The sequence below is a fragment of the Macadamia integrifolia genome, unplaced genomic scaffold (genome assembly GCF_013358625.1).
Source record: "Macadamia integrifolia cultivar HAES 741 unplaced genomic scaffold, SCU_Mint_v3 scaffold3083, whole genome shotgun sequence".
NCBI classification, from domain to species: Eukaryota; Viridiplantae; Streptophyta; class Magnoliopsida; order Proteales; family Proteaceae; genus Macadamia; species Macadamia integrifolia.
The window spans coordinates 1-15886 of record NW_024869189.1 but is presented as its reverse complement, the minus strand read 5'-3'; positions in this window follow the sequence as shown (position 1 = coordinate 15886).

Below are 15886 nucleotides of genomic sequence, written 5' to 3'. Positions count from 1 at the left end.
GGCAAGGTACCAAAATACTTTCTACTAAGATTATTGGTTGAGATGACTTTGAACCAAGCTCAATGGAGCAGCAAGGATCCATGTGACTAACCCATTTAGTTGGGATAAGGTCTCTTCTTCTTCTTTTTGTATTATTTGTGGAGATGCGTAGAGGCCAAGTGCCCTTGTAATCAATGGTTAATTTTGTAATTGACATATACAATAATGATTTAATGTTAGTGAAGGTTTATACCATGAATCTCTCTCTCTCTCTCTCTCTCTCTCTCTCTCTCTCTCTCTCTCTCTCCAAAGCAGAAGTGCTCTTGATCAAAAGAATAATTTCCCTGAAAATTATGCAAATGAGAAACCATTGACTAGCCCTAGGGGGATAGTCAAGTTGGTAAAATAACCTTCGCCTCAGGAAGCGTGTGGTTTTGAGTGTAGAAACGTAACCGTAAAACAATCCAAAAGACTGGAAAAACAAAAGCAAACAATGCACACAGGTTTATGAGGCTCGGCAAGATTTCCTACACCCTCGATGAGATGAGATCCTGCTTCACTATTAGTGGAGAATATGGTTACAACGCTCGTCCTCACACCTCTCAGTATTTCTTGCATTGCAGAGAAGGAAACACTCGCTACATATATAGGGGGCCCCCCTACACCCCCGCTATACAGAGGGCCTCCTGCCCCCTTGCAACCCCCATAACCCACTAACCGGCTAGTGGGATTGCCATCCTGCATGTCAAGGCTTCTACACCAGTACTCCCTGGATTAAACTGTGATGGAATACAAGACATCGTACACCAACATTAAGTTTGACTCCTCTTATCTCCTTGAAGCCACTCATACGGGGGGTGTTTAGTGCTCATCACTACTTTCACTAATCCCAGTGTGACCCAATCCATATGGTTGTGAGGTCATTATGGGTCTGCAGGAATAGCCAGCCCGAAGGCCTAAATACCCATCATTAGCAAAGAAAAAAAAATCGCCAATTACTGCAGTAACTTTGTATTATCAATAAACCCCTATTCCTTATTTCCCAGTTTGCAGTGAACTTGAAGATGGAGTTAGATTCAAGGTATGTCAAATCTCCAGAGAATCCTTAAATCCATATATTTCCTTCCACACACCATTGAAACTCTCAAAGCAAATTCAAGATAGAATCTCTGAACTTCCACCCCCATGGGTCTTTGGTGAAGAGAGGTCGATTCCCATGCCTAGGATAGTGTATTGTCCTTTTTGTCAATATTTATATTCATTTAGTAATCTTGGGAATTTGAATGAGGATTTGATCGTACATAATAATAGAAACAAATAGGCTATATATGTGAATTGTAATTGTGGCAAAAAGATGGAATTAACTAATTGATCTAATACAACCCAAATATGGTAAAAAATGAAGATTCCAAACTAAGCTAACCATGAAAGTGAAATTGCTCTTTTGTTTCCTATTTTTGGAAGAAATTGCACTAACAGTGTGATAATCTCTCACCCCCTCCCCCTCCTTCCAATAAAAAATGGAGAAATGAATACTCCCTGGTCATACGAACACTACACCTAGTCACAAAAGGTGATAAAATGCCACTGCCACAACTTTGAAACCCTAAAAGTCCACATTTTTTATGTCCCTATGCACAAATATAGACATCTAAAATAGACAGGAGACTGTGCCACATGGCCACTGCGTAAGCACGAGAACCAATCAGAAGAGACACACAAGCATATAATCAGGGTAAGATGGTCTTTTTTCCACCCCTATGTCTCGGAGTACGGGTGTGCAACCAGGTATGAAGGAGAGCCTATGTATGTGGACTGAACCTATGTATGTGCAACTAAAGAAAAAAGAAAGGAGTAACATCTGAGAGAGAGGGAGAGGTTTTTAAAACAAAAAGGAAAGTAGAAGAGAGAGAGAGAGAGAGAGTATGTTCAAATAAAGAAAAAAGAAAGTAGGAGAAACTGAGAGAGAGGGATAGAGTTTTAAAATAAGGAAAGTAGAAGGGATAGAGAGTAGAGAGATAGGGTATCTCTCAATCTTATGTTCATCATGGCTCTTATATCTCCATCTCAAATCTGCTTTGCTATAGAAGATTGGGTATCTCTGGTATCAAGTGCCACCCTAAGCAGATCTATAAAATTTTTTGGTGTCCGCCTCTTTCTGATTGGTGGGAGGTTAATACAGATGGGTGCTCCCTAGGAAACCTAGGGAAGGCCGGTGCTGGTGGAGTGCTTCATAATGATAAGGCTAAAGTGGTGGGAAACTTCAAATTCTTCCTAGGGGTTCTTACAAATTTTAAGGCTGAGTTCTTGGCGGTCATGTCAGGTATCGAGCTTGCCAAGTCCCTTGAGATCCCAAAGTTCTGGATCAAATGTGACACGGTGGCCGTGGTTACCCTATTGCTTAAGAAGAAAGTCCCGTGGATTGTTTGGCAAAGGTGGTTAAGTTGTTCCCAGTATCTGAGCTTAATTGAGTGGAAAATTTCTCATTGCTTCCGGGAAGTAAATTCGGTAGCAGATTTTCTTTCAAAAACCGCCGCGTGTCTAGAAGTCTCTTCCCCTATGATGTCTTGGTCGTCCCTGGTCAGGATGGAATTGGAAATGGATGCTTCTCGTCGGCCAAGATTCAGAATATTTTGATTATGTTTGCTATTTTTTTTTTCATTCTGCTGGTCTTCTCTTCCTGCTGATGGCAATGCCAAAGGTGGATTGGATTAGTCAACCTTGGCTGCCCTGTCAAGTCTTAAGTTTCTTTTGTGGTTGTTAAGTGTGTTTGCCTTGTTCTTCTAATGGCAATGCCGAAGGTCGAACTCATGCAATCCCTTTTTGACCATGTGAGAGGTGTGGGTTCCTTCCCTCCCTCTTTTTCTATACATTATTTATTTTTTCTTTCATAATTAATATACATGAATTTCTAGCGAAAAAAAGATAAAGGTAAGAATTTTAAAACAAAAAAGAAAGTAGAAGAGATAGAGAGCAGAGAAAGGAGGAGAGAAGATGAGAGAAGGGGCGTGACAATAGATATTAGATTCCTAAAGGAATAAAAAAAATGGACAATATATAAGTATTATAAAAAATATAAAAATATAAAGGGTATCAACAATTTAAGAAAATTTAAAAGAATGGAGAGAAAAGCTGATAAAGAAGAAAGGGTAAAACTATCAAGTGAAAAATTTACCACTTTGTGCTTTAATATAATAGTATGATATAGGCAAGTGTTATCTGTCCGCGAGAGGCCATTGTGCCCACACACAGTAGCATGCAGCCCCAGTCAGGGGCTCCTCCCAAAGTCCCTCCTTGCTGCTATTTTTCTCCCCAGTCTAAGGTTCCTCTTCCTCTTGAGAACCTAGGTTTGATATGGGTCATAGAAGCTCTAGAAAGAAATCGAGCTCTAATAGCTTGGGGCAGCATCCAAGAGCAGTTCTCTCTCTCTCCCTTTGACTGCTCTTATGTTTAAAGTTAGTTATTAGACCCTTCTAGGATGTTATCAACGATGTTTGGTGGACGTTTGATGGAAACAAACAGAACTTCGGTGTAGCAATTGGGGATAAATCGATTTTGGAAAATCGATCTAAGTATGTAGATTTCACATTGCCTTATACAGAATCTGGGGTAACAATGGTGGTGGCAGTGAAAGATAATGTAAATAAAGAGCTCTTTTCATTCTTATAACCTTTAAGCTTTGGTCTTTGGGTGGTGACTCTATTAGGTGTCATCTGCATAGGGGTCGTGGTGTGGATTCTTGAACATCAGAGGAATCCCGACCTTGGCTCCCGACAAACAAGCATCTGGTTCTCCTTCTTAACACTCGTATTTGCACAACGTATGTATACACTCTCTACCTTCTTGCTATTCTCATTTAGACTATGTTTTTGGTATACATTCTTGAAATAGATTCTGGGTCTAAAACTCATTCATAAAAAATATAGACAAGAATTAGAGCATGTTTGATTTTGTTTCCAGAAATGTGTTTTTCCATTTTGTACGCTAAGAAACGGAAAAACACCTCCAAAACTATTTGATTTTTCTGTTTCGTTTCACTTGTTTTTCGAAATAGAAATAGAAATTTATGACTATTTCTGTGGCTAGAAATAGGAATGGAGAAACAAGTAAGACTTATTCTTTTTGATTCTAAAAACAAGTGGAAGGGACAAAAAGTAAAAAACTTGATACTTTAACATGACCTAACCCAACCCCAACCCATTATTGAAACTTCTCACTATCCAAAAGCGATGAATGCAATCTGGTTGTGCGAAGCTCACAGTTCTGGACTGCCTTCATCCTTCTGAAGCTCATCTGCATGAAGTATACTTGGAACTCCAACGTCATGTCTTCACTCGTGAGCGGCAACAATGATGTGCCTTTACTCGTGTCTTGAACTTGACTACATTGTGGAAAATATTTTGAGAAACAGAAAAGTCAAACACTTTTTTGCATTTTCAAAAATCATTTCTTAACTTAAAAATGGAAAGAACCGCTTCTACTGTTTCTAGACGGAAATAGCAGAAACAAAATCAAAAGGGTCCTCAAACTCAGAAGAATGCTTTTTGGACCCATAATTTATTCGAGAATGCATACCAAAATACAACCTTAAATTGCATTAATATCCTATGAAGATATAATGGGCTGTTTGAGAATAAATTAAAGAAGTTTCTTTTAATGGTTGCAGGAGAGAAGATTGAGGGTTCTCAACAAGGGTTGTATTGTTCGCATGGATGTTCTTCGTGCTAATCCTAACACAAAGTTACACTACTAACCTCTCATCTATGTTGACAACAGAGCAGTTGCAACCCACGAATATAGATGTTAACCACATAAAGAGTAATGGATATTATGTGGGATACCAAGATAGATCGTTCGTGGAAGGGTTCCTGCTAAACAACTTGCACTTTGACAAGTCCAAGCTCAAGAATTATGGCAGTCCAGAGGAATATCATTCTGCTTTATCTATGGGATCAGATAATGGAGGTGTTGCTTCCATTTTTGATGAAATTCCTTATATTCAAGTCTTTCTCATTTTGTATTGCAATCAATACACCACCGTCGGACGTGTTTACTCATCTGAAGGATTTGGCTTTGTAAGTCTCTCTCTCTCTAAAAAAAAAAAAACAACTCAGGAGTCCTAAATGAATCAAGATCAGGTTCACATATGAGAATAATCTCGTACGCCCCTGGTCCATAGATTTAGAATCTATTAAATGAATAGAGAAAGTAGATTCTAAATTCACGGACCAAGGATGTACGAGATTTTTCTTGTCCGTGAACCTGTCAACACTTTTCTTTTTCATTATCCAGTCAGATATATTAGCTAAAACTTGACAAGTGAGCCATTGACTTTGGGCCTATGGTAGATCTAGTTGCCCATGTGAAAATCCCTTGCATTACACTTTTTTTTGGAACCAGTTTCCCGAAGACCACGGTGAATAGGAATCGAGAGGATAGTTTGGGATCATACTAAAACCCTATGGCTATTTGTGAACTCTACGATGGTGGGTAAACCATCATCTATGGATATGAAAAATTTTCTCTCATATTTAAAATATATGATTTCTTATTCATTTATTTTTTCAATCTTCCTAAAAGGCTCTCCTTTATTTTTATTTTTTTTTGCTAAATGGATAATTTATTGAGAAAGAAGAAAAAACCAGCAATCAACATACAAATCACAGAGCATGCCACGAGGTCACCTTCGGCATAGCCATCAGTAAGACCTAGGACCGCTCACTACATAAATCTACACAAGGGTCTAGAAGATTTATCTCTCGCCATCATATCAGAGATATGGGCTAGAAAGACGTCATTGACTGTCGAACATCTTGATTTTGCAGCTTTCTTGCCTAGGAAGTCTGCCACCGAGTTCCCTTCTCTATAGTTGTGAGTGATTTTCCATGTAATACTTCCTAAGTATTGCCTTAGATGGTTCCATCTCTGCATAGCCATCCATGGAATTTTTCCCCGATGAGCTGACATAACCAGAGCAGCTGAATCTGATGCTACCCAGAGGAATGGAATAGCTAACTGTTTTGCTTTCATAAGACCATGCATTAGACCTTCTAATTCCGCTTCATAATTTTCTTTAATCCCCAAATATATGCTGCAAGACCAGAGACACCTGCCATTATGATCTCTCATGATTGCACCTGCACCTACATTACCAGGGTTCCCAAGAGAGCTTCCATCAAAGTTTAGCTTGACCCACCCCGTAAGCGGTTTGCACCAATAAACTTCCAGGGGGGTTTAATGCCCACGCTAAGAATCTTTAGACCCAACCTCCTACAACAACGAATTTCATTCATGGATTTGATTGATGTTTTCACATTAGGAATAGTCTCTCTAATGTCGTTCTTAATCATTTCAATCACATGCCTTTGTTGTCTCTGTCTATCTTCAAAGCGGCGCCCATTCCTTTCTTTCCAAATGTTTTCAGCTGAAATGGTAAAGGCGATTGACCAGACCTCTTTTACATTAATTATCTTCATTTTCCTTTTCCACCATTAAGCCAGATCATGAAGGGACTCATGCTTCCTACTGGGAATATTAAACCATTCACAGACAATATTCCAAACTCTCTCTGCAAACTAGCAATGGACCAAAATATGATCCAAATCCTCGCTCGAGCTTCTGCATAAGTTGCATCTAGAGGCCATAGGGATGCCTCTCTTCATAATCGCCGCATCAGTAGGGAGTTTTCTATGCATGATTCTCCATCCAAAGATAGAAATTTTCGGGTGCAATTTCTTAGACCAGATCAGCGCCTCCTAAGAGATTGAGTCCTTTTTCCACCTAATTGTATTCCATGCTGATTTTGTCGAAAAAATCCCATCAGTGTTGGGGTTCCAAACACACCTATCTTCGTACTCAGACTAGGGGAGAGGGATTTCCATAATGGTGTTGATGATTTCAGTCATTGTACTCGATTGGCAATTGGGGAAATTCCATTCGCAATTCTGAATGACTCGATCAACCTTACCACTGAATGCTTCGTCTGAATTTTGTTCTGTCTCCATAAGGTGAGTGATAGTCTTAGGCCCCAGCCATCTATCATTTAAAAAATTTATTTTCCTTCCATTCCTGATGATCCATCTTTCATTTAAGGAGACAACTCCCATAATTTCTGGAAACCCATCCATATCGAAGAGGACATGTGGCCTTTTCGAAGAGATCCATCTGCTTTAGTGAACTGAGCTTTCAAAAATCTATAAGTTGGGTCGTCATCATGCTTCGTCTTCCAAACCGCCGTGGACAGTGAGGCTTCATTGATCTCCCTCAACCTGCACAGACCTAGTGCACCCTCAGATTTTGGCTTGCAGCACTGATCCCAGCTTACTGTGATAGATCTGCACATATTAACATCTCTTGTCCAGATGAAGTTTCGAATCCACTTCTCCATGATCTTGATGTGGTCAGATGGCCACCAGTATACAAAGAAGCTATGCATGGGTATGCCCATCACCACAGTTCTTGCAAGCTTCACTCTACCTGCCATAGAGAGCAGCCTTCCCTTCCAGCCCGCAAGTCTTACTTTAACTTTGTCCGTCACAGGGAGGAGGAATTCTTTCTTAACTCTACCTTTGAAAATTTCCACACCCAAATACTTAGTGGGCAAAGTACAAATTGGGATTCCCATCGTCTCTCCTATTACAAGCTTTCTAGCAGTAGAGATGTTCCCTAAAAACACCTTGCTCTTCTCCAAGCTAATGTGTTGACCTGAGCATTCTTCATACATAATTAAGAAGGATTTAAGATTCCTGACCTACCTTATAGATGCATTGGTGAATATGAATATGTCGTCGGCGAACAGCATATGACTAGGGGTAGGCATCCCACGAGGGCCATTTAGGGGTTTGATTTTCTTCTCTCGAATTATCATATTGAGCCCTCTACACAGGACCTCTTCAACCAAAACAAATAAGAGAGGAGATAAGGGGTAACCTTGCCTCAACCCTCGACCAACATTAAAGAAACCCACTGGTCCTCCATTCAGAAGAATGGAGATTTTTGTAGAATCCAACAACTGTTGAACCCATCCAATCCAGGTTTCAGAGAATCCAAATTTCCTCATGACTGAGAATAGAAAGCTCCAATCAATTGTGTCAAAGGCCTTCTTGATGTCGATTTTAACACCCATCCCTCCTCCTCTCGTCACAGTCGACATCATATTAGCTAGCTCCGAATCCAAGTAGATATTTGTATGAATAATTTTCCCCCTTTGAAAGGCCCCTTGGTCGCGGGAAATAATTCTCGGAAGGAAGCTTGCCAGTCTCGTGGCAATATTTTTAGAAATTATTTTACAAATAAAATTTCCCATACACAAGGGGTGGAATTTATCCAAAGAGTCAGTCCCTTCAGTCTTTGGAATAAGTATGGGAAAATTATTGTTGATCCCCTGAGGCATGATTCCAGAAATAAAGAAGTAGCGAGAATAGCGTTGCAAACATCAGATGCTATAAAATCCTAGCAGTGCTTGAAGAACTCACTAGGAAAACCATCTGGGCTGGGAGAGCTAGCAGGATCAAGGCTCCAGACCGCCTCTTTGATCTCCAAATCTGAAGGCAGTTGTCCAAAATGGCTCTATCTCACTGCACTAATTCGTAGGGGATGCAGTCAAGGATCGAGGGATGCCCAGACATAGGCGTTGCTTTGTGAAAATTAGTGAAAAAATACACCATATAGTGTTCTAGGTCTGATCGCTCCGATATGATAGCGCCATCATCTGTCTTTAAGCATCTAATAGTGTTTTTAATTCTTCGCATCTTCACCGAGAGGTGGAAGAATTTTGTACATCTGTCCCCAACCTTTTTCCATCGATTCCTCGATTTTTCAGCCGACATTTTTTCATAGTTATCCATTGCCTTTAAATACCTTATTTTGGCATCCGCCTCTTGAGCAAATAAAAAATCATCAAGGCCATCTTCGTCAATTTTCTTTTGGACCTCCTCCATCTCCTTTTTTTCCTGTTCAAGCTCTATATTGAAATTTGGAAATTCATTTTTTTCCCAAAGCTTTAGGGTGCCCTTAAGTCTTTTAAGCTTCTCTGCAACCCTATATAAGTTGGTGCTAAGAGTCTAGCTGCTCCATGAAGCGCTTACCACAGATAGAAAATCCTTGTGTTCCACCCAGTGTCTATGAAATTTGAAGGGGCAATTGTTCAGTTTTTGGCCGGGAACCGAAGAAATAAAAATTGGCGCATGATCTGAGCCAATTTTCTAGAGAACCTGTTGAACTCCCTCATGAAAAAATTCAACCCAGGCGTTATTGCAAAAGCTTCTATCCAGTCTGGCCAAGACATTCCTTCTCCTCTTATTATTGGTCCAAGTGAACCTGCTTCCCTGAGAAGGAAGGGCCATGAGATCGCAAGAGTCTACCATAGCACCAAATTCAGCTGCCGCCCCCATATTAAAGGCTCCAGGACCTCTCTTTTCATCTGAAGCCAAGATGGCATTGAAATTCAACTACAAGCCAAGGCGTATTCTGAGCAGGAGCAGAGGCAGCCAAGGAGGCCCAGAGTTCTCTTCTTCTAGCTCGAAAGCAGTTCGCATGGACGATAGGGACTCTAATAATTTTTTGGTGCCATTCTAGAGAGATAGTTATATGTTGGTTGGTCGCAGACACAATGTCCGGTGTTCTAATATTTCTTTTCCACATCAGCCACAGGTTTAGAACTTTGTCTAATCTGTTATTATGGATAAAGTCGATATCAAATCCCAGCCTACTAAAGAAAAGATTAGGGAAGGCGATGACATCAACCATAGGTTCTACAATGCAAATTATTTCAAGGAACTTCTCCTTTAGAATGTTACTCAAGGCTAATTTTGCAATAGCCTTCTTCATGCCTCTTATATTCCAGAATAGCACATTCATGGATTATCTTCTTGAGAGACCAATACGGCCAGACTTTCTCTGAGCCTGCATCGCAATGCCGGTAGATGATCCCTTCTTCTTCTTCCTTTGCATCACTTGGCTGAGACCAGCCTCTTCAATTCCTGCGGCGTTCACCTCTCTGTGGTGAATGATTACATTACCACCAACCACTTGGGTGGCAGGGATGGCTATAATAGATAGAGAGGTATCGCGAACTGTGTCTCCGTGGTCTTTGTGCATCTCAGCAACATAGATAGGCCATCCAGAACTGGAGAGTTCTCCTTATCGCTGACCCGCATCCATCTCTCCATCCTCCTCAAGGGTATCCAACCCGTACTCCGATTCATTTGCAGAACCAGATTCGTAATGCCCCTCTTTTGCAAGGAATTCAGCTGGATTTCCTTCCATATTTGATCCTTGATGGATGGGGAGGACGATCTCAACATTCCCATGTGTCCTCCCCTCATTTGACTCTAGGATATTATCTTCCAAGCCGTTTCTTCTCAAGTTGGAAAGGGAATCATGCCCTACGGAATCTGGATTCCTTCCAACTTGGGAAGATCTTCTCTCCACCATCTGGCCCCTCTCCTCCCTGCCAGAAACCGTGTCATCCACTTCAACTTCGACAATGACATCCTGGTTTACCGCATCAGGAATAGCTTCTCCCTGCTTAGTCCTGGCTGCCTCCATCGCTATCTTCTCCTTGCAGTTTTGGACATAGTGTCCAACCTTCCTGCAATAACCACATCGAGCCATCCCATCTTCATAGACAATGGCTTATTTAAACCAAAAGACCTCCTAGTTCCTGGTTTCAGTCTCTCCACTTGAATTTCATCCAATCTCTTTCCATTAATCTCTACCTCCACTTGGACACAGGAAAAAATTCCCCATCGCAGCGTTCTGGGTTCGTCTGTCCAAAGCCACAGGCCTGCCCACCGTCTTTGCCATTGAGAGAAGGATACGCTCATGCCAGTATTCCAGAGGCAGGTCCGAGAATCGAATCCATACGAGCTTCGTCATAGCATTCTTCGCGTGGACATCAAAATCAGGTGTCCATCTTTGAAATCTGATGAATTCTCCTCCAACTTTAGGGGGGCTCCTCTGCCACATTGTAGACATGTCTCCTTCTAGTCCAAATTGAAATAAAATGAAACCCCTACCCATTGGCGCCATTCTGATTTGGCCCTTTAGGTTCCAGTTCTTAGCCTCTTATCTAATATTATTCATCGATATCATTTGAAAGTTAGCTCTTTTGATCAACGCAAAACGAAATCTGGAGAGTCGCTCTTCATAAGCATCCTGGGGAATCACTATTTGGGTACAAGAGCCCGCATGGATAGGTTCAGGTAGCGAATCGACATCAGGTAGAGATCTACCCACCACAGTCGCAAAGGTATTCCTGCCAGACGGTTCTCTTCCTTTGCCCAAGACTAGCAGCACTGCCGATTCCACAGCAGCCTCCGCTTTGACCGGCCTCGCATCTATCCTAGGGACTGGTTTCAGAAAATCCATGATGAGGCCTTGTCTGAAGCACCCTCCATCTGGATCCTGACCATCACCCAACAATCTTGCGGTGGAATCCCCATTCCTCACATCATTCTCCATCTCACTACTTGCTTCCGACCCCTCACAGTTGCTACCGAATATCAAAACGTAATGATCGGCCTAATATACAGAAACTTCTTCTCCATTCAAAAGCTTACCCTGTATGTATGCTATCTCTTAAAGGCTCTCCGTTAGTCTCTTACATGTTAATGGCAATCTTAAATCTTACTAATAATGGGAAATTGGACAAAATTAAGAAAGGGTGGTTACAAAATCAAACAAATTGCAAAAGCTCTCTATGAACATCAACCAACCAGCTCACCTTGAAGAGCTTCGGAGGTCTCCTCACCATGATATTAGGTTTTATAATCCTTTCACTAAGTAGCACACGGCCTCCAGGTTGCGTACGACACCAACTGGCAGCAAGCACTTTGGCATAAATCACTTATAGCATAGAAGTTCTCAAGGGTCTTTTATAGTTCAAATTCTTTATTAATACAATACATTTGCTGATTCTTAGAAAAAAAAAATAGAAGCTCTCAAGGGCATGCCCCCTGTAACTGAAGTTGAATCCATGGAACTTACACCTAGGGGAGTTGAGCATAGGGATGAAGCCATTGTTGAAGTAGGCAAAGGGGTAACAAGCAATCAGGACTCTCAAGTAATTAGCTCAGGGAGGTACATACAATAATCTAGATCATTACGAAGGGCAAGGACATTCAATTTCTAACATAATAACCAAAGGAATAGCATGTGAACTAACTAGTTACATTACCATTCATAGATATTTTGATGTATATGTACATCTAACCCAATGTAATTTGATTAAATTAATTATTATGATTTTTTTTTATTTGGTTGTTATAATTGTTTGTATAATGTACAGTAGCCCACTTTTATCATTATACATTCTTCACTATAGACAAATTTGGGCACTCTGTTTTAGGGTTGCCACATTGTATATTACCTCAATAGAGATTGGAACATAAATATAAATGCGGATACTTAATTGTCTGAACATTTATCCATTGAATTCCTTAAATAGTTTATTTTTTTTGCTAAAGATCAGCAAAGAATATATTATTAAAAAGAATGAATGTAATACAAACCAGTCTACCAGGGGAAGGTATAGTTGCACTAATATAGTCGCGGTGGGAGTCCTCGCTGAGCGATGTGGGATTATGCATCCAAACAGTGCCACTGCCACATCGAACACAACGTCTTCCTTCCCCACCACCCGGCTCTGATACCAGATTCACGCCAGTGCACCTGGAAAACCGGTCTACCAGGGGAAGGTATAGTTGCACTGATATAGTCGCGGTGGGAGTAGGGATGTAAAAAGGTTGAACCAGGTTTCCATAGGAGCAAAGAGTTGTAAAAACTGGAAAATAGGTAGGTTAGGGCGATGAGGGTCTAGAGGTGTACACCAGCGCAGACACATAGATTGGATGGCTTGGAGAGGGAAGCATAATGCTATAGTGTAGGCTGTACATAAGTGCCAGAAAATGCACTTAAAGATAGGAGGGAACTCTTGTAGGTCATAAAAAGAGTTAAAGTTAAAAACTATGAGGTAGGGAAATTCTGGGTGAAAGGTAGAGCCAGCAAGAAATAGACCTTCTTGACGAATGGCTATTTCTAAAAGTTGAATGGCTGTATGCTTACTGTAAGTAAGAACTGCTTTGTAGGTTAAGGTATGAAGGATTTCAGGAGGAAGGTGAGGAGGTATAGCACAGCAAAGGTTATGCTTGGGTTGAGGCTGAGGCTGGGAAGAAGATGAGGTAGAGGCACCTGGGGTTAATGGATAAAGGATTGGGATTATAGAAAAAGTAGAGGTAGGGCGAGAAAGGAAGTCTGCCAAAACATTTTCTTGTCCTTTTATGTGTTTGATATCAAAGGACCACTTTGAGAACCATTGAGCCCATCTTAGAAGTTGATCATTGGGAAGTGTACGTTGTCGGAATTCAAGCATACGGGGAAAACTTGACATATCCAGTTCAATGAGGAACCTGTGTCCAATGAGATGAAACTGGAACTTTTCAATACCACGTCTGACTGCAAGAATTTATTTGAACGTTGAATGATAATGAGCTTCAGATGGTTTGAATGAACCGCTTTTATAACCACAAATGGTTCTTTTGGAATCAGGAGCTTCTTCAAGTAGAATGGCACCCCAGTGAGTATCACTAGCATCAGTTTGAAGGACACGACGTCCATCAGAAGGAATCTGTAAACAGGGAAGTCTTGTAGATAGCTGTTTCAGGGCTTGAATAGCTGCTAAATGTTCAAAAGACCAAGGAGGAGCTTTCTTTCTCAAGAGCTGATGAAGCACAGACGTATGTCTGATTTGTTGAGGAAGAAACTCTGTCATGTAATTCGCTATACCAAGGAATTGTTGGATCTGATTTTTTTTCAAGGAACCATCAGGAAATTGCTGGAGAGATGTAGCAATATGAGGTTGAAGTTCGTATTTTCCTTTGGTAATAGTGACGCCAAGAAAATCAATGGTAGGAACACCAATTTGCATTTTCTTTGGGGAGAGCATAATTCCATAGTCTTGAACAATCTGATGGAAGTGCTGAAGGAGACAAAGATGTTCAGCCTGTGTAGATGAAAATAGAAGAATGTCATCAATATAAATCAGGGTACGATCTTGAATGGGAGCAAATATCTGCATCATATTGATGGAGCCGTCTTTAGTCCAAACGGCATAACTGTCCACTGTAAATGATAACCAGGGACACAAAAGGCTGTCTTCGGCTGATCTTCAGGGATAATCCCAAGTTGCCAAAATCCTGCTTTTAGATTAAACTTGGAGAAAATGGTTGCAGAAGCTAACTAGAGTAACAGTGCGGGACGAGTTGGTAAAGGAAACTTATCATCAGCCAAAAAGAAATTCAGGGGCCGATAATTTATCACCATCCTCATCTTACCACGGATCTGTTCTGTTCTTTTGTTCACATAGAACGCCTGACATGCCCATGGAGACACAGTTGGTTCTAATAAGCCTTGAGCTTGTAGTTGATGAAGTTCTTGTACTGTAAGAGCTAGATGTTCTGGAGTCATACCAGGATGACTGGCCTTTGTTGGATTGACATCTTCATTTTTCTTAAATGGTAAGGAGATAAAGAACTTGGAATTCTGCTAGAGGGGATGAGTATATTTGGTCAGGAACTCAGTATGAGAATCTGCACAGGAAGTTTGCAGAAGTTTTTCTTTAAAGTCATCAAACAGAGTAGGACCAGTATCTGTACCTGCAAGAAAAATGTTAGAAAAAGGGGACAAAGGGAGAAGTTGTTGTTTATACACAAGACCATGGGGTGTCCACTTAAGGGGTAGATGGCTCAAGACATCAAAACCTATTATGAGGTCTTTACCAGGACAGCGGGATCCTAACATAATATGGGTAAAGGAGAGGGTTGGAAGAAGTTGGATTTTAATGGGTTGTTTAGTGATAAGGGTGATATAGAAGGTTTCACCATTAGCTACTAAAAAGGGGAGAGGAGGTTCTTGTGGTTTCCAGAAATGCTATGGGAGAACTTTTGGAGACAAAATGGTTGTTGCAGCACCTGTATCAAGAAAAGCTATAAGACGAACTGGTTTAGCATAAGGTTCAGGGATTAGAGTTACTGCAGCATGGGGTAAGGTAATCGACTGACAAGGGAGAGGTGTTTGATTTGGAGAAAAAAAAGGGATAACCTGGTAGAGGGAATCAGAATCCTCAGACTCGGATAAAGAAGACTCTGGGTCTGAGTCTGGGGAAAAGATGGATGCTTCTGGATAGTCAATTACAAATAAAGAGAGATCAGTAGGTTCAGAATCCAGAGAGTATAGTGACTCAAGATCAGCATTTTGTAGATCATCATGATGGAGTGAAGCAAGCATATGAAGCACTTTGTCCTTCTTGCGACTGTTAGGACAATTTTTTGCAAAGTGTCCTTCTTTTCCACAAATGAAGCAAGAAGTACTCTTGTTCTGTCGTCGAATCTATTTTTTCCGAAGGAACTTCCAGTGAGGTTTAAACCGTTTAACCCGAGAGGGCTTAAAAGGAAACCTTTTCTTGTGCTTCTGGGAGGAGTGAAAGAACTTCTTATGATGGAAAGGCTTCTTTGTAGGACAATCACAAGAGTGATCAGAACCTTTACACTTTATTTTCATCCAAGAAGTATTGCAGGCAGAAGAGACCTTATCAGATTTAGATTGGAGTTCTTTCCAGATTTTCTTGACATTACAGAGTTTGTCAAGAGCTGTGAGAGAAAAACTGTAGAGAGAACCGATATTGCAGGATGCCAAAGGAATATTCTAATTACGCAAAAACTGGAGCGTATCAGCACCAAGAGGTTCTGGAAGTGAATTCAAAAAAATCTACTTAAGGTTCTCATCATCAAGGCCGCCAATTTTATGGAATCTGTCTGTCATGCGGGAGAAGTGCTTGTCAAGATCTGGATGTGCAAAAGAGCAACACTTCAACTGCAAAAACTCTTCACGAGCCTTTGTAATATCATTC